The 19,552-nt window shown below is 38.3% G+C and overlaps 1 long non-coding RNA gene across 3 annotated transcripts in view; it reads right to left on the reverse strand.

The window, feature by feature from the left end:
- LOC139828417 (uncharacterized) overlaps positions 1 to 19,552 on the reverse strand; it is a 389,304-nt gene that overhangs the window by 250,845 nt on the left and 118,907 nt on the right. Inside the window, exon 1 of one of the 3 annotated variants that reach the window (XR_011739972.1) lies at positions 12,333 to 12,436. The exons of the other annotated variants lie outside the window; for them this stretch is intronic. This is a non-coding gene — a long non-coding RNA (uncharacterized lncRNA). Of the gene's footprint in view, positions 1 to 12,332; positions 12,437 to 19,552 lie in introns of those variants that run through there. 3 annotated transcript variants of the gene reach the window in all.

Consider the following 19,552-nt stretch of genomic DNA (forward strand, 5'->3'; position numbering starts at 1 on the left):
CTCTGGAAAATATTTGTCAAGTGTTACCTTCAAACTTGGCCTACGGACATAACAGCTTCACTGGATCCCTACATGAAAGCATCACCCAGTCATATTATTTAAAAAATTGACAATAAAAGAGAACAAATGTTCATGCAAGGAAAATATTGTTCTTTAACCTGAGAAATGGCCAAATTCATCACAGATAGTCATTATATCTAATAATCTGCTAATAATGCCCATTTGTAAATTGTGGGAATAACTAGAAACACACATGAAAAGGAAGCATAAAAATTCAGATAGATGATCATCTGTTCACATCATTGTGATACAACTACACAGCAGAGACTGTAACAGAGGGCAAAAGTGCTAGGAGGGCTTAAATGACAAAAGCAATAAGCATGAAGCTTTCTAGAAATATGAACACATTTGTCATGGAATAAGGGTGGGGTGATTATTAAACAGAAGGCTAAAAAGAGACTTACAGAAAGTGCTGGTGTTTACAGCAGGCTGAACATAACAGGGGAAAATGAATCAGTCACTTAAAATGAAAGCAGTAGGGATTAAGTTAGCAGCAACTTTGAGGTGTATCAGTGGGGCTTTGATCCAACGTGCATTGAAAGTCAGAATAAAGAAGCAGATTTTGGCATCTCTGCTGGTTAAACAGTACTCGGATGTGAGCGTAACTCCCTGTAGTCAGTTGGTGACACTACACACATGCATATAAATATATATGACCAATGTTAAGGAATTTGGCCTTAAGAACACCCTGACCCTATGGGCACCTGAATACTGAATTCCTTCACTGGAGCATCCCAGCAGAGCAGCTACAACAGGGCAAGGCAACAAGAATTAAGACCTCTTCTCCCCAGTTCTGTTTTATCCCATCTCAGAAAAGCAAGCCCATATCCATCAGTCAACAGGGCCTGGCCTCAAAGAACTGCAACACTGCAGCACTGTCAGTGTTGGCTGGGTACTCTGCTGGGTCCTGCAAAATAGGGTGCAAAGAGTGTTTTCCAAGTCAAATTACATATACCAGTTTATGTAGTCTTTAGAGACTCCCAATTCATTGCTAGATTAGGAGATAAATCAAGTTAAGGTGTAATTTTGTGTGTGTACGTAGGAAACACACTTTTTAATTTAGAGCTAGAGAAACACGTTTCTATTGTCATAATAGATGCCTGTTCTATGGACATCATAACCCATGCTTTTGTCCCTCAGCAACTGCACTTTGTATTGGTCCCTTTTCACTGTAAATTCATATTAGTTTATCCTACGGATTCCTACTCATGGAGCCTTTCCCACAGCTGCCAGATGTTCTTAAGTGCAGTATCATCATGCGAGGGGAATTCACAGGCCTCAAACAATGAATTTGGATGCGTAAATGCTGCAATATGCATGCAAGTGGAGTTCAGAAACCTCTACCATGCAAAATTTCAGTTAAATACCCATGCTAGCAGAAACAGACCCACAGTACATGCACTTTCATTTGTGCAATGAGTAGGCGTAACCTCTTTTCAATATTTTTGCATCTCAATTTCCTCTTTTTTTTTCAGTCATAACAAAACTGTCCTATCTCTGCCTGTCAGGAAAATGTATTTTCAGTCTTCTTTGGACTTTTTTTTTTTTTTTAAGAACATCAGCAATTAAAAAAAGAAAAAGACAATCCTACAAATCATCCACGACTTACAGGCTCATCTCCTGGACTCAAAGCACAGAAATGATTGAAGGTCACCACAGGATTAATATGGATGGATTAAAATAGGTAATCACAATGTAAAAATGGATGGAGATACTGTAGAGCTGGGCAGCAAGAGGGAGGGAGAGGATAAAGCTTTTAATTATTTTTTACTCTGAGGAGAAAAAAAGTGCTGGCCATGATGCATAACAATATTATTTTTAGAAAGTAGAGAAAAATGGTTTGGTTTAGGAATTTAAACTGCTTATGTGAAATGAATTTTTGAGTGTGTACAGACCTTTTAGCCTTGTTTAAGAAAGCAGTGTGCGTGTAAATGCATGTGTTTAGGGGTAGACTGGGGGCAGGGATGGGGTATCAGCCATTCCCCATTTCTTCATTGGGACTCATTGGATAGTTTTCCACAAACATGGCAGAAATTAAAGATCTCACAATAACACCTTTCTGAAAGAGCTGTGAAAATGGCCAGGGCCACATGGGTGCCCTCGCTAGCCAGGGCAATGCCACTGTGCAAGTTCAGCCTTCATCAGGTACCAAAGAACAGCCTCCTTTGGCTGATCCTACTCCTGGTGCCAGTTGCTAGAGCTCAGAATCTTCTGGTGAAATAAATTAATTGGACTAAATTTTAGCAGACCTACTGCCATTTAGCCAGAGAAGTGGACTAGTAAGCTCATACGATGTCAGCTCAAAATTGCATCTGATGCCTCTCATTCAGAAAGCGATTAATGGGTGATGAAGTGAACAGCTGACTGGATTTTTATCCACTTCTGCCTGTTTTTTTACACTAATATTACAAACTGACCGTAAGCTTTTGAATTAATCACATTTTGCTAAAAAGGTGTGACACATCATTGACTTCTAAAATAAAACCAAGACTCCTTTAATTCAAATACCTCTTTTTAAAATACCCTATTATTTGGGAAAATAGCTATTCTTCAAACCTCTTATTTGCAGAATACACTTTCATTCCTAAAACTCTTCAGATTATCCATGTTTTTTTCTCTTTAACCATAGAGCAGGCTTGCAATGTAACTGCTACTATGCTGAGATGCCCCAGCCTGGATGAAGGTGCTGTTGAATCATAGTGAAAATGAATCTCTGCCATGTCATCAGCCATGACCCCATAATAAGAGTAGCCAAACCAGGAGCAGAATCAGTGTCTGCATGGCAAGACAGTCCCTCAGCTGGAACTTATTGCCCACGATAAATTCCAGTTTCATAGTTGTTGTTGTGAGAGGGACCGGGCAGAGCACAAAGGACAAACAGCCTGTTTGTGCTTCTAGGAAAGGTACATCAGGGCATCAGCTACCGAGAAAACTTCAAGAATGTTTCTTTCTGTATGGGAGACAAGTTCTGTGATAAGAAGGGTTTGTCTGTTATCAGCATGTCTGTTGCTGAGATTTGTACCTGTTTGCCAAAATACAAATGCCTTGCATTAAGCCATCTTCAACAACCTCAAACCTCAGACCTACAGACCCTGTTACATCCAAGGCCATCCAAAAAAAAAAAAAAAAAAATAATTCCTCTCGCAGGACTGCCTGCTTATATAACACCCCTGCATTTTTTTATCCCCTGCTCCATGTCTGTTAGGAGGAATAACATTACATGTAGTACTGCACACTCCCGAGTGTAAGCAATACATGTGTATTCGCATCAGAGGTCATCCCAGTATCCCACTTAACTGAATGATATACCATGGAGTTCAGTGCATAATTTGAGCAACTCATATATTATTCTTATTTTAAAATCCAGTTTCTTACTGGCTCCCAGAATGTCATCTGCTTTCAAAGTTGTGGGTTTGCTTTGGTTTGTTAATTACTTTTCTCCTTGATAGTGAGACACCAATCTATATTTGTGCAACTTCTTGGTTGAATTATTGACATTTTCCTTTGCTTGTCTAGTTTTAATTATGTAGCCAAGACACATTCAAACTTTCACTCATTCCAAATTTGCCTGTTGCCACGTTTCCCCCATTTTGCATGCATTGTACTGAATTCTATTAAACACTCCATTGATTTTAAAATCCTTACTTTAACATTTAAAAGTTTATGTGCTCTTGCTTGCTGGGATTCTGTAGAATTATAAGATCATTAATTTATCTTTTTTATTTTTTCCTGTCTTCATTTCAATCCAAACTCTGTAACTATCAAGTGTAAATCCCTTGGATTTTTATATCTAACCTTCAGAAATCACCCTTAAAAGCTAATGAGGAAATAGAGCCCAGATTTAGTGTGAAATGAGTTTTCAAACACAGTTTCTCATATACCAAGCTTGTAGGAATGAAAGTTATCCCAATAAAATCAATAGAGGTTGTTTAGTTCTTTACCAAAATAAGTGTTCAAATACCTGCCCCCCCCCCCGCCCAGTGGAAAGTTTAGTGCTACTGAACAATAATTATAAATCACCATGTTTGTTATGTTTAAATTGGCAGAAAGGTTCTTTTGCAACATTTCCACAATGCAGCAGACTTAACGAGTTACCAACCATGTGGCATCACATGCTTTGTATTCCACAACATGCCCAGTCCCTCTGCATGATGTCTCAGACATCAAACACACAGAACACGTGAAATGCCAGTGCCAGCGCCAAGAGCTCCTGGTCTGAAGAGTTCTTCAAGGCAGCACACTCCTCAATCACGGCTATAAATAGTCTTGTTTAGTTTTCTGCATGTTACATGACGTGCCAATTTCCCATTTCTTTTCCTTTTTCACTACCTGAGGGCAATGCATGGGGTTCCATGTATTGGTAGGGAAGAAATCTGGACTTTTTTCTGAGTTCATTCAGCATGTACTCTCTGCTGGCTGGGATAGTGCCGCAGGTCTTCAAGGACAGAATTGCACCGGTAATGTGTCCAAAGAAGATTAAAAACAGAAGAGCGATTAGGAAAACGAATGATTATTTTTCTGTTCCTTGCTAGTGCCAGCTGAAATTGCTGTAGTGTTCCATTGAAGTTATTGGTGTGACATAAGAAGTAAGATCCCTTTCAAGATTTGAAGATAAGCAAGGAATTACATACAAATTGGAAATGAAGATCAAAAGAGAATAATTAGTCATGCAGAAAAAATAGCCTAAATGTATCACAACTAAGAAACACTTAGAAAAAGACAAGTTGTCTGACGAATCACAATGTGAAGGTAGTAACAGAATAAGTTAAAAATAAGATATTGATAGTGTCCATCTTATAAATAAAGACTATGGACATTTCCTTAAAATACGTATCAAATGTGTACAGGAGGCAAAGCGTAAGAAAGATCATGAATAATGTGTGAAAATGCTTTTTTCTGAAGAGTATAAACTGTGTGTGGAAGAGAGAAGTGCAAACATATGGGACCAATTCTATAAACTCTCAGGCCCAAGTCAGAAGAGATTTCAGCAACACTCAGAACCCCAAAACCTATCAAATTAGGAGCACTATGGAAAGCAGAGACTGAAGAGATGCTTTGTTTGCAAGGGCAAATGTATGTACACAATGCTGTACTGTTGCCGTGAGAAGGGATGAATAATCTCATAATAAATCAGGAAAATATTAACCCAATTTAAAGCCTCTATTAGAGTCATGGCTTGGGAGCCTCAGCCAGCTCAGGGTCATATTGCAGCATCAAATATGTAAGCACACAGTTCTGAAGAGCTCCATGTAAAAATGTAAAACATAACAGGTGATGCAATCCAGGCTAACAAAGATAATTGGTTGTTTTGGCACAAAATACATGTGAATAATCCATTATCAAACAGCCATCACCTACCATCACTTACCACAGCTAGATGAATTTAACTGTTTTCTCTAGCTGAAAAAAAAAAAAAAAAAAAAAATCCAACCCAAAAATAAAATAAAAGGGGGAGTACAAGAGGGAATTGGAATTTTAGTCTAAAAAAAGAAATGAAAAGCCCAATTTTGTTTCAGATATCTAAAATCTAAGGGAAAAAAAAGGGCAGTAATTGCCTTCATTAAAAAAATACTGTCATCAAATTAATTTCAATGTTTCAAAGGAAAGTAAAATGAAATGTATTTGGAAAAAGTTCAAATGAAACTTTTCAACTGCTAAATATCAGGGATTTTTTCAGATCAAAATATTTTTGTCAAAGATGGCATAAATCAGTTATTTTTCTAAAATATGTATTAAAAAAAAATAAAAGTTTAGAAAATGGGATATTAGACTGACAAATTTTGCCCAGTGAAGAGCCTGGTGTCTGTATTCAGGTCTATATACAAACACTGGCTTCAAGCAGTCTACTGTGCAACCTAATATAAAAGAAATGGTATTTTTCATTCATTTCAGAGGTGGAGAAGGCAGGGATTCACTCAAGCTGAGACACAGACCAGCAAGGCCCAAGTTATTGGCAGAGCTATGAAGTTGCATCCTGTGAAGTTGTAGGCAACATACAGAAAGAGGGGAAAAACCTGCAGGTTTTCCAAGTTCTGACATCTAACTTGCTAGCTATACATTCTGTAAACCATGAATGAAAGCTTTTGTAAGAGGTACTGGTTAGAAATGATGGGTTTAAAAGTTAGTTTTATTTCATTAAATGAAATTCTTAATTGAAAAAACCATTTTACCTTTAAAAACTTGTCATTGACAGAATCTTAAATGAAAAAAAACATGTCTCCTTTGTTACTAAGAAGCAAATTTACAAAGATAGGAGCGAAAACTCAAAAAAATGGAACACACGATCAAAAAGTACATGATTCTCCCAGGAAAAGAAGCATCTTTCATTCAGCTCTTCAAAGCATCCCAATATTAAAGGAACTATGAAGTTAACCATGCTGCTACTTGTCACATAAATGACTGCAAAATTCAGTAAAATAACTAGTTACTACAGATAGCATTTTCAAGGCAAAAAAGACACTGCAAAACTTATTGGTAGTGTTACCAGGAGCTGTTTTTAACATGTGACTGGACTAGTAGTAGCCAGATAAGGATTAGGCCAGCTCTGAAGATCTGGGTGTTTTTTTCCTGTCAGGTTCCCTTCTGTTCTTTTTGGTTTTAATATACAATATTGTATTCCAGTTAATAAAGTAGTATTTCAGGAAGACAGGTAGATTCTTGTATGGATTTCTCCAAGACATACCTTCAAGAGGCCTGAGGGTCACTGCCGTTAATAAGTATCCGCAGGGTTCCCACCAGAGCTGTCTGCCAATCCACAACATCCTGCAGTTATAAACTAAAAGTAGCCTTTCAGGTGTTATTCTGTAAGGTTCTCTAAGGGAAACAGAGCTGCAGAGGTCCTTGTTCTCCTCAGTCAGTACCTTGCTTGACAGGCAGTCAGTAAATCCTACAGGACTCCTCACCATGCAGAATGGTACCAAAATCAGGGTAATGTCTTGTATAATTGCATGAAGTCCACCACCAGCCCACCAGCTCAGCTACCAGTGCTCCATATACATTCATCTGTAGAACAGAAATTACACTGACTTTGGAAAATACATTAGGATTTCCCCATACAAAAGCCAACAAAGATATTCTTCATATCTTGTCTCAGAATTACTGCAGAATACTTTAAGATTCCTGGTCAACAAAGCATATAAACACACCTCTAGATCAGAGCACCAAGCTAATTCCTTACAGGCAGTGAGTTGGCTAAGGGAATTGTGAGTTTTTCCAGTGAAGGCATGAGGCCGTCAGCTGGTGACAAGTGAGTGGATGAGCACCACTGCATGAAGATTTGATAGTTTGTTTTACCTAGTTTGTTGGAAAGGTAATATATCTATTAAATTTCTTATCATTAGCTTGTGTCTCTTCTGCCTCTGATAATGAAATTATGCGATGGACATGTTTCTCCCTCAAAACTTCAAAATTTCATAAGTTGAAAATATGCTCAGCAAAAGATCGTGGTACCCAGATTTGCATTCAGTAAAAACCTCATGCTCATGGCTACACAGTTCCAAAAGCTGTAAGAGAGATTTATTAGGGACAGCTTCATTATCTAATTACTACACCAAACAATTGTACATCTTCAATAGTGAAGACAATTGATTTTTTTTTTCTGTTCCCCCCTACCCAATATCTCCAGCACTGCCAAAACCTATGGCATACATTCGAACGCTTATTTATTTATGCATGTGGCTTGCATATGTTAAGGCTAGATGCATAAATTTTGAAGAGCTGACATACTCTTCAGGGAAAAAAGTTCCCCCTCTGAATTATTCTACTCACTCTGCAGCTATCCACTGCTACCCCTTGTTTATCTGCTCATTACTATGACTGAAAATGAGTTTGTCAGGAGAAATATAATTTAAAGAATGAGAACATGAACATAAAGGACACCTCGATAAGTCAACAAATACACAAACTTTTTTTTAAACCCAGAGATAAAACTTTTTCTCCTAGCATTCATTTACAAAAGAACAATTTTCAAAGCTTTTTTTGGAAAAAAAACAGAATAATTTTTACACAAATGCAAAAGCCCATAGTACGTGGGCTTTGCCTTCCATATAAAGAAAAAAGAGTCATCAGAATAATCATTTCTGAAGAGTCTCAGTATTTTATAATTTTAACCTGTTCTAACCTTGAAGTGTAGGTCAAATAATTTGTTATTTGGAAGAATGCATTAGTCTCATCACAAATTCTAACAAATAAAAACCCTTGTCAATCTCTGTTGATCATAGTGTGCATGTGTGTCATGGGGAAGGGGGAACGAGATAGCAGATCACTCTCTGAACAATTTTTTCTCCCCGAACACCTTAGTTTTTATCATTTTGTGATATAATTTATCCTCTTCCCCTAACAAAAGGGCTCTAGCAAACTGGGTCACAGAGAGCTGGTAGTGGGTCTCATCAGCCACCTGTAGCCTAGGGCCTCCCTTTATGAAAGTGATTGTGGGGCAAAATGAATGTAAACACCTAGTGATGTAAGGACCAACTCCCGTGAGCAGAAGGGAGAAGTTTTATCTAGAACAGCAAAAGATCTCTTAGCTGAAATCCAGTAGCTTGGATCATGTTATTTTCCTTAGGACATGCACAAGAATAAGGGCTGCAACCTGTGCTCCAGTGGAGCTCTGTCTGTCCTCCCCAGCAGAGAGCTCTTACTCATCACCTATGGTCTTCCAATTTCACAATCAACAGCATCAGCAAGTGCTGAAACAAGACATAAGGAGACAATTGCTTTCATACATTGACAGGATAAACTAAGCCCTAAAGTATGCTGAATCGCACCCAGAAGCAGATGGAAGTACATTTAATTTGTTCATTGCACCCAGACCCATTAAGCAGTCAAAGCCATCATCTTCCTCAGCTAAAGTTTGTAACTGGTCTTCAGACAGGCTCCAACAAAAGGCTGGTGGACCTGACTGTGTCAGCCTGAGTTGAATTTAAGTGCATGAAGTCTGCCTGATGGGTTTCTGGCCTTTTTTTTTTTGTTTTTCTTTCTACATTTCTGCTGTCTATTTCATGCTTGATGAGAGAAAGCAACAGACTTTTTTTGTTGTTGCAAGGTAAGGAAAATCAATAAACAGACAAAAAGTTAAGAGCAAAATATGCCCTAAATGACACGTCCTTTTCCTCTGGCTTCATTATCCTGGTGCTCCCCATCAGCTCCCAGATCGTGCTGTGACTGGGATGTTGCTTGTCTCATAAATAGACTGTAAAATCCTTTAGGTTAGGACCTTCTTTTCAATCACTTCATAAAAACATCAGCTAGACCAGCAGTACTACATAAATACAATAAAATAATGATGAAAATGGATGATAGTAATGATTAAAAATTCATATCCCCTCTAGACAGGAGATCAGGAGATATTCACAGTTTGACTCAGAAGGGATGAGTAGAAGATGTAGCAATACAGAAAAGCCAAGCAGAGAGCCATGATTGGAGAAAAAACAACAACAACAAAAAGCAAAACAAAGACAAGTTCAAGGAATCCCTGGAGAACTCCAGCTTTTGAAGTCCCTTGCATGCACTCACAGCAAGGAGCCTGTGACAGCTGCTGCCACGTGTTTGATCCCCTCCTGGCTCCAGTTCTGTCATTTACCGAGCCATCCTGTCATCCACCAGCACACAAGCAGAGCGTGTGTTACCCCAGGTCCCATCTTTGTTCCTCACAAAGTCTGAGCCTATTCGTAGATCAGAGCTGTTTCAAATGTAAGTACGAAGAAACAGATACACTGTCAAATTGATATTCTGGGCTTTTCCCTTTGCTTTGCTGATGCTGTAAGAATTGGGCAAACATTTCCAGATAAAAAATGTTTTTCGTTAAGAAAATGAAGAAAAAATAACAACTTGAAGTGCAGATTCTGCAACTTGGACATATTAAATGAATTATTTTATTTTTACTAAGTTGCTCAGGTTTTAAAAAGAAAAAAAAAGAAAGGTAGAAATGTAAAATCATACTATAAGACTCAATAAATACCTTCATACCCTGTGTGTATTGCTAGACTAAGTGGCTGCTAACATATATAAGTATATTTACACTTTAAGTCATCTTCTTGTATCTCGCTGGTTGGATTCTACTTCATGCAGGGATGTGGTCAGAGTTTTCTGACTTAACTGTTGTTATCACCCATCCAGATGTGCTCCTCTCCCCTTCTGCCTTTAAGGCTCAAATAGTGATTCCAGCAAAAAGTGGGAGAGATTGTTGGAGTGGGGTTTTTTTTGTTTGATTTGTTTTCCCCTCACAACAAGGAATTGTCCTGTAAGTCACAAATGCCTCGTAGGAGGCAGATGTAATTTCTCATATCTTGGAGAGACACAGATGTGTATCCTCTTTACAATCCATGAAATTCTGAGCTACCAGTCACTAACATTGACACTTTCTTATAAATGCTTTATTGGTGCATAAACACTAATCATAATTGAGATTTTATTTTTGTTATTTTCATATCAAACCTATTTCACACAGGAATTCTTAATTTAATAGACCAATTTCATTTCCAGTGCAATTAGAATACCAAACTTAGAGATGCAGGAGTTACAAATAAAAACCAAACAGTCTAATTCCCTCTACAAGTTAAAAAAAAATACCCTCTCTAAAACTGAGACATTTTCATTGCATAAAAAATGTTAGCAAAGCTCTAGTGTTTTAAACCTTTGGTTTGTGGTTGTTAAGAAATAGGCCTACATATATAAGCAGCTCCAGTAATATAAATCAAGTAAGTGTAACAAACCCAGGCAAAACAAATAATGTCTTGAAATGTTTTTCTGTGTATATCTAAAGGATCATCAGATTAATAAAAAACTGCAGAGTGTCTACAGGGTTTATATCCCCATAAAAAAAAATATGTTTCAGAGAGTATAATTTCTTTTGTTATGGCAAAAGCAGCAGTTATTAAACAATTGCAATTTTATTTTATGCTTTCAAGAGGAGTACTTATGTACAAAGCTTGTGTGCTGCAGAACTCTTGTTAGCTTTACTTAAGTGTGCACGCGTAATATATTGTTGCTAGAAATGAAAGAGAACTGCTAAGCCAAAAAGGCGTGAAAGAGCTGAAAAGAGGAGAAAAAGGAGGGACAAAAAGACTTAACGGTGTAACGGTATTTAAATGTCAAAGTTACGTCAGTAGCCTGTATACATATATATAAAGATGTAATGTCCTTTGCTGTACTAAGGTTTTGTGCTGTTAAAGGCAGATATAGAAAAATAAAATTTTCAGTAAAAAATCCACATCCTAGCAGAAACCAAATTCTGATATTCCACCCGATGCTGCTGTTATTTTACCAGTGTGTCGCAGACATCTTTTCCAGGAAACATGCCAGAGTGCTTGAAGATCTTTTTGATTTGTTGCACCCTTTTTTTTCTTCCACACTTCCTTACTCATTTTGGTTTTCTTACAGGATTCCTATTTCTAGTTCCCGATCAGAGCACAGACTCGTGAAGGAAATGTTCACGACACCATCCATCTCAGCCCCAACTTCACTTTTGTTTTTTCTTGTCACTGATTTTTATCCTTTAATATATTTTCTTACAAACATATCAAACTCTCACAAACACTTGAAGTTGTACACAGTGCTTCCCTAACATGCATTTTGGCAATCAGTCCATGGTGCGGTACAGCTACCTATTTACTGGTCTTGTCCTCCTCTGCATGGCTTCTTTGACTGCTCTTTATCTCTGAATTGGAAAGAAAACAGCAGTGGACCTGGTACTGGGGAAGCTCATGGAGGATTATAATATTGAGAACAGTAGATTCTCTCCCAGAAAGAGAGGAACAGTTGATATCATTACTGGAATGGGAGCATCACAGTCATGAGCAGTCATTAACAGGCATTTTTAAAAAGTGTTTTACCCAATCCCCTTGAGACTAGGGCACTCACTAGAGACCATCAGGCATAAACACAAGGTTGCTGAGAAACAGCAGGTTATAGACTATTCTGGAATGGACTTCTATTTTCCCATTAAAATTGTTCTGCTTTATATAAACACATGCCTAAGCTGAGTGATTTTGTTGCTTCGAGAAGTTCATTTACCGTCATCTTCCTTCATGAACTCCAAGGCAGAACAAGATCAATCTTCTCTCCTAACTGGCTGTGGTTGGAAAAGTTTGGTCACTGAAGGATTTTTTACACCTTTTTTTTTTTTTTTTTTTTTGAGAGGGATGCTGAAGAGCAAGGAAAAATCAAGTGAAGAAGAGTAGCAAAATACTAGAAAGACAGAAAAAGGCTCACAGAAATTTCTTCTAAGGCTGGGAAAAAAAGCCTGTGGGATTCAGAGAGCTCAATCTGCTTACCTGATCAGAAGAGTGAGAGGTGACTTGATTGAAATACGTAAGTATCTTTCAGAGTAAAGGTATGGTGCATAAAGAACACTTTAATCTTTTGGTGAAAGGCATGACCAGGACCTGGAAACTGAAATCAGAAAAGTAGCACAGTAATAGCGAGAAATTTGCTACATGCATGCTTGACAAAGAGATTGACTAAGAAATTCTTGAGGAAATTCTTCCTCACCTCTTCTAAGCCACCATTTGATGCTTTTCCTTAACCAAATCTTACTTTATGCTGTGAGACTGTCTGTTACAAGAACTGGGTGGAATTTAATGTTCTGTTATATAAGAGCCCAGACACATACATTTCAATCCATTCTAGCCTAGACAAATCTGGACTCATTTCAAACAGGAGTAAACTAAACATTGGAAAATACAACTTCATCCTGTGTTATCAGTCCTGTAGACCGGGATAGCTGACATTGTGAAGATCAGTTCTGCTGCTCAAGGCATTGGCATTGCAAAAACATGGCCAAAAACAAAGTAATTTCAAGAGTGTATATCACTTTCTACTTCTTGAACCCTCAGGACATAATCAGCCAGGATGTCATTTATTGATTTTGGTTTTAACTATTAATGGTTATAATGTGTTGTAACTAGAGCATCTTCTCATGTTTTTAGACATAAAACTACATTGAAAATTAGATGGCAAAATTTGGAAGCTAGAAATATAAGGAACTACTGATTTCTGGATGACTATCATTTCGCCACCTACGTAGTGGAGGGGAGCAACTGTTTACCAGCACACATTGAAAAAAAAATTATAAAACACTCAATTCATGAAAAAAATAAGAATAACATGTCCAGCTGAAAATGGAGTGAGAACATGGCTAGAGAGAATGGAGACACAAATTGGAGTAATCTGTTATTTAGGAATAAGTTGAGAATTTTCAGACTGCTGCTTTTTTTTTCTTTTCCCCCACACCATAACAGAGATGAAGAAGAATCTAAATTATTTAGACTGCCTCTGGGCTACGTATGGCGATCAGTATTTTAAAAATCTTGGGTTTGTGCTCTGGGATTTTGCTGAAAGGATAAAGTAAAACCCAGTTCTCTGACTGGTAGCTCATTAGCTGCAGTCCAGGATCTGGGCCATTACCTGTGACCTGATGATTTATTAGGGAGCATGGCTGTTATGAAAATACCTGCTATGAAAACCTGCCATGGTTTTGCAATATAATGTGGTGCTACCTGCTACACCCATATCCCTCCCTCTGGGTTCCATCTACCCAAAAAATAATATCGAGCTTTGTGGTTAAAGAAAAAAGCTGGGGTTGCCAGGGAAGTGACATGGAGGAGGGCAGCGTTCCAGAGGGCCAAATTAATTTCCCTAGGGATCCTCTGCTTGTAAAATCCCATAAACAAAATGTCACTTTTCATTCGCTAAGCCCCTTTGATTGCTAACAGCAAACACATGCCTTACTTTAGCATAAAGCTCTGCACCATCAAATTAAATAATGCTGGATTGTTGGCTGTTTTTTTTTTTTTTTCTTTTCCTAACAATCTGTCTCACACATTCCTTGGCTGCCTTTAGAAGTCACTTGTAAAGTTTCACACTTGCATGCTGTGAACAGCAAAACTGGGAAGCTCAGTGTCTCCAAGGACCAATAAGCTTTGAGTCGTTTTGGTTCAAACGAGGTGAAGCAATTCCAGCAATTGACAACTGCCATCTCATGGTGATTGCAGGAAATGAAAAGGTAGGTCTCCAGATGATTCCTAATGGGTGAGTGGGAGCATCACGTGAAGGCCTGATAAAATTGCACATTACTTATAACTTGAAGGTATCAGGGATTCAATAAAAGAAATTATAGGTGAAATACTGTGAGGTCACTACTGATATAACACCAAAACTGGATCTTAACATACTATAATATTCCTTAGTGTCAGCACCTAACTGTCCTCAAAAGTTTATACTAATGCCAGCTGAAACAGTACATCAAGTGGTCTGGTTGACGAAGTAGAAATCTATACTGAAAACCTGGCTTACATAGGAAAAAGCACAATTTAGGCACCCTGTCAGGGTGAGTTCCTAGAGCAGACAACTGCTCAGGAAAAATAATTCTCAAAAAAATAAGGAAATGTTAGTGTTAAAGGCACTATTGGAAATTAGAATGTTCTTGGGGGAAAAAAAAAGAAAGTTTTGAAGAATTTTCTCAAAGTAAACAGGGTTTTTTTTAATGACAATAATATTAGAATACTCAGAATGAAATGTTTATACTTAAGACAACATTAATCTCCATATGCTTCTGTGAATGTCATGGGAAACATATTCCTGAGACCTCTAGGTCCTAGTTAGCTCAGAATGCTTTGCTCCGAGAAAGAGTGAAATGTCCTGGGCTCCACTGGACTCCTTGTGGGAAGGAAACCAGCTTGGAAACACAGCAGTTTCTTTTGGAGAAGAAATAAGACTTTTAAACAGTTCTAGGAATAATTCTTACCCGAGCAGAGCTAAAATACACCTTCAGACCGGCATGGGAAACCCTGCACTTCTCTCCCAGTCCAGCCTGTGTCCCCTCCCATTTCCCTTGAAGGGCAGCAAGTGGGTCAGTCTGTTCTGCACAGGCTCTACCCCAGCCACCACTGATTCCAGTTCAAACCAGGCACTTGTTCACTCTGTTGTATTGGCTACAATTAACTACAGTTACCTACAACTGCCACAATTACCAGTACTGTCTGCCACGCAAATCCATTCGTATCATAGAAGTCATTAGCTGATACAAATCTGCAGTGTCCAAAAAGGCACATGTACAGCTCACTACATGTATTTTTAGTAGGATTTTTCCCCTTCTCAATTAAAAATAGAAAAGCTATAATAGAAGTTGAACAGAGGTAGATGTTGGTATTACTATGTAGACACAAATTACATTGAGTGCTGATTCCAATATTTAGCCCTAATTACTCTCACCACCTTATCTAGAAATAATTAGTGAAAATCCTCCTGAGAACAGTAACCCTGATTCTTCTCTTTCCTACAATACAATTATTCAGGCTTTACATCAGTGTAACTAAGCAAAGGATTACTATCATTGCCTACAGTGTTAAAACTCCTCTAGCCTGCTGAGTGAGCATAGTTTTTCAATGCAAGATATCAGGAACTGATTTCTTCGGGAATTACAGAGCATAAAACCTGAAGATAGATACACACTTAGCAGTAAGCTCGAGATTACAGGTTTGTACTGATAACAGAGGAGTAATAAAAAGAAGAAAACAGTTAGCTTAAACTTTAAGCATATGGAATGAGCATGTATATGTAGGGGGAACTCAATTATTTAGTGAAATGGTTTTTTTAAAATAACAAGAGTTTCCTTTTCATGCCGTGATACTTGTTTTCCCTGCTACTTGTTTCTTGGGTTCATTTTCAGCCTCCACCTGCCACTGGAGCAGCAGATAAACCCAGTCAGAAAAGCCTTCAGGACCAGCCTGGTAAACCAGGAAACCTGGTCCTATCCCTGCTGCAGCCATCTGCCTCTGTAGACAACTGGTCTTCTCTAATGCTGAACAAAAGGAGCTGATTTGCTGGCCTTATTCAGTTTTATCTTAGAAAAGTGCACTTACCAAGACAATTGACTCAGCAAAACATCCCAATCTGAAAGAGATCTGCCCAACCTGTGCCACTTCTGACTCCTGAGATACTTATCTTTGTAAATGACAACACTCTCTGGTGGCTTTTGTGCTCATTTGAAGCATTGCCTGGAACTGCTTAAGTATTTAACATGAGGAGCTGCAAAGTTAGCCCTCTATCTAAAACATCAGATGTCATCTTTGCTTCTCGTTCACTAACTGGTCTTTGGGAATGATCACAGTCTCGGTTCTCAGATTACAATCTGGTTTGGGTCTGGTGTGGAAAAGAGAGGGGACTGTGGTGGTGCCTTTCCAGCTATTAGCTTGGTGGCTAGGGCTGCTATGAAAAGGAGTCCCAACTCCTGAATCATCCTTCACCTGCATGGGTTTGAACCCACACTGCCTGCACACGTGCTCTCACCACCAGCCTAAAGAATATTTCTGCTGAGGGTTTTCTTGTCCATGCATTTCAAAGTAATGTTGATTTGCTAGGAACTGTGAAGATGTTAATGAGCAGAAAGAGAGAGTTTTTTGCATTAAGTTGAAGATAACACAATATCTCAGCATTTAATTCCACTTGATTGTTTTGGAAAAGTGGGCACCAGTAATTTACCAGTCTCAACAGTGAGCTCTGAAAACTGGGAACACTATTCCTAGATTTCCATTATTGCTGTGTGATAACCTTCCTTCAGTCATACTCATGCACATTTGCATATAAACAGGCAAAATGTATTCTATAGCCTTCCATACTACACATCACAAATCACCAAGCTGCTGTTTTTTTCTGGCAAATCATTTATCTACTTGTCTCAGAGCATAATTCTTGAAGGCATATCAAGACCTTACTTCTCTCCCTTTTTCAGTAAGAAGTGGTTTGCAGACCCCAGTTGAGTCATTTTGCTGTCCCTGGATTCAAACCTCCAAAATGATTAACCTTTCTTAGGTAACCTTACAGCTAAACTCCATCTCAATTTTTATAACAGTTAGAATAAAAATTTGGTAAATGTAAAAATTGTGGGGTCCTCTGACATCTAGATTGTCTCAGTCTTAGGAAAGGAATTGTAGCAGATCTGGTCAGGTCATGAGTTCATGCCTGGCCTCTTTCCTTCCTAATTTTCCACTCCCCTCCAAAATGTTAAGCACAATTTCACACCACCCTCCAAGGATATGGAAGTAAGAGAGGTTCAATAACTTCTCTCAGCTAGAAGGTGAAAAACTAAATTAGACAAAAAGGTACCTGGAATGGGCTCTTTTTGGCTGACCTTCTGCAAGTGGACAAATATCAGGGGATAAAACTCAGCTATCCTGTGGAAGATGGCAAACATAAGCATCCTGCCATTTCCAAAATATATACATTACACAAAGACATATTTTTGAAGTATGGGGCAACAAAAAACAGTTTGTTCAACATCATCCATAAATCTATGTCTAAAATGCTTCACAGAAATAGAGCCAGCTGGGAGCTTTTTGAAGACATGTTACATTTTCACTGCTATTTGTAGAAATCAGTTATTCAAGCAGATTTCTGAATCCAAAATTTGTTATTTCCTTCCCCCACTCATTCATTATTCATACAACGTTTCTGACATTTCAAATTGAAGAGGGGAAAACTCTTTGTCTCAACTTTGTTTTCAAATAGTAGAGTCAAATGATAATCATAAAAGGGTAGAAACAGGATGCTTTAGAGACATTGAAACAAGCATTTTTTGTGTTTGTTTCAAACTAAACATTTTTAAAATCTTAAGTCATGACAGGAAAATTGTTTGAGGACTACAAGACTTCAACATAGGAAAACAATTTCCCCTCCTAGTTCCAGTGAATCAACTCTTAAGAATAAAGCAGCTATTTTATACTCCTCCTACACCCAAAGTAGATAAATAGAACCAGATTCAAATCTTTCCTAAACAGCCATTTTTTCTACATCTCTAATGCAAAAAGTATCTGGGAAGACAATGTATTGACTCTGTTTATCAAGCCAAATGAAGGACAGCAAAAATGCCCTTTGCTCAGGTGCTCTAAGTATCATCATACACCCAGTTTTCAACCAGACTACAGCTGGAAACCACACAGACTCCAGAATCATTGTACCACTGACATTCTTCTTCCCAGTCTCATCACATTTTTGATGCTGATTCTCCCTCTGCCCCACAACAAGGGAAGGAAAGGCACAACATATCCCAAACTTTCAAACCACAAAGTAAAAATTCAGGATCTCATCCCAGTAGATACCAGAACATGAGATATATTGTCAAACTGGCAGGATTTTTCAGTCCTAAAAAGCTCTAGTTACATTCAAGAGAGAGAAATTTTTAACTGGCCTTTCTCCTGCCTGACTTTCATTTCTCAACAAGCTTCACCTGCACTTTGAGGACTAAACCAGAGCAATTAGCTTTTAGCCCTGTCTTTTATAGCTAATTGCCCTTAAGGCAACTGCAAGGAGTCCCAGGTGTCAGCTTTCTGTGGTGTTTATACAACTCCCAGAAGAGAGCAAGCATAGACACTAAAATAGAAAGTTCTTCAGCAGACATATACTTAAAACGGAAGCTTAAAAAGCCAACAAAGGCATGATGATCATTAATTTTCTATGTATATCACGTTAGCTCACTGAATCATACAAAGTGATAGCATTACAAGCAGAAAAAGCTTCTTAAATACAGAGATTAAAAAAAAAAAACTCCTCCAATTTCTTCAGCCACACAATGACCCCTAATTGACACTTGAAATCCTTTAGCCACCAATTAAATTATATTTTTAAAACCCTTGAGAGTATTGCAGGGTTTTTTGTTTTGTTTTTGTGGTGTTTGTTTTTTTCCCTCTTGACATTAATCTAAGATTTCTACGTGGTTTTTTTTGTCTGAAACAGAGGTCACCACACTTTGCAGGAAACAATTTTCTGCAACTGCAAGGGGAAAGTTTCTTTTCAAATCAGTGTAGGTGAACTCATCTATTTATGCCAGGAGAAATTATGGCTACAGATCTGGTTCTCAACTGACATTTCAATTTGTTGGTTTGTTTTTTGGGTGCCTCCAGTGGTGTCCCAGTGCAGGGTGGTGCTGGGGACTCCATATTTCCTTGAAGGAGAAATAGCTGAACACCCTGAATCCACACTGCACTGCTGCCATCACTCAGTAACCTCCAGCATACACAAATACACATCCCTGTCAAGCTTCCACCAAGAAAAAAGCTTATGTTTCCCAATTTGATGCACTTTAAAATTCTGTGAGGCTAACAGATGTTGATTAAACCAGCATTTGTTTTTAGAAGCTAAGTTGCTCTGAACAAGTTCAGTATTTCTGTGAGAGATGACTTGGAGAACCCTGTTACTGTAGACATTGTCAAAGGTGTCAGACTTGTAAACACCCCAAAATTTAGGACTTCCCTCAGTTATCCCATCACTGGCCTTGGAGTTTTCCTCATTGATCCTGATTACCGGGACAGACCTCTCTCATTCTGCTGTCAGAAGGAGCTCACGATAGTTAAAGTCCAGATGGTATCTGACCTTCAGTGAGATCTCTTGGTAGAAGCAATCATGTTTGTCAATAGCTTCCCTAGATATATGCAGAGATGTCCACACAGCACTTCTGTGCAGGATATAAAACATCTGTTCCGTGGAGGAAAACTTAAGG

Source organism: Patagioenas fasciata, chromosome 7, assembly GCF_037038585.1.
Source record: "Patagioenas fasciata isolate bPatFas1 chromosome 7, bPatFas1.hap1, whole genome shotgun sequence".
NCBI lineage: Eukaryota > Metazoa > Chordata > Aves > Columbiformes > Columbidae > Patagioenas > Patagioenas fasciata.